Source organism: Pholcus phalangioides, unplaced genomic scaffold (assembly GCF_987345545.1).
Source record: "Pholcus phalangioides strain wild (caught in Gottingen) unplaced genomic scaffold, Ppha-v1.0 ptg000003l_1, whole genome shotgun sequence".
NCBI lineage: Eukaryota > Metazoa > Arthropoda > Arachnida > Araneae > Pholcidae > Pholcus > Pholcus phalangioides.
Genome location: NW_028301596.1, coordinates 49,906,234 through 49,906,923, shown reverse-complemented (window position 1 = coordinate 49,906,923; position 690 = coordinate 49,906,234).

Sequence of the window (690 nt, the reverse complement as noted above, 5' to 3'; positions counted from 1 at the left end):
CATGATTAGATATCATTTCATTGTTTTTGAATGTGTATACTAATGTGTTTGACTTGCATGGTCATGTGCAGAGCCGTTTTAATAGTTCAATGCATTTCTGGGCCAAGTGATGTTCCGAGGTGCATCAAATTAGCTTTAAGTACCTGCCTATTGATCTTCATACTCTTAAAATTCATAGTACACTCACAAGACTAAAATAAGAAAGATTTATTAAGATATTTAGATGCATTAAGATTTATATACAGGGTGTATTCTGTAAATTTGTAAGTAGTTTAACAATTGAAAAAAATGGGGTTTTTTAAATGTGGATTGCAAAAAGGTTATTCTCATGAAGGAATTTTTTTGAGCAGAAAAATATTCATATATAATCATACATAATTTTTGTCAATAGAGGGCGCTGCACAAAGCAAATCGCAGAATTACTTCTCACAGAGCATGCCTTCTGTGTCTGAAACTTTCGTAAAGATTCAGCCAGCCATTCGTGGCTGAGGTAGAACATCTTCAATAATGCTTTACCCACCCCTGATGTCAAAATCGCAATGAAAACCTTATGTAAGCACCAGTAACGGAAATTCAGAAATGAGCTCAGGACTCTGATTGGCATATTACAGTCAAATCTCGATAAGTTGAATGTTTAGCAAAAAACTTCGAGTTATCGTTTAGTTCAACTTAACGGAAATTCCAATTTCA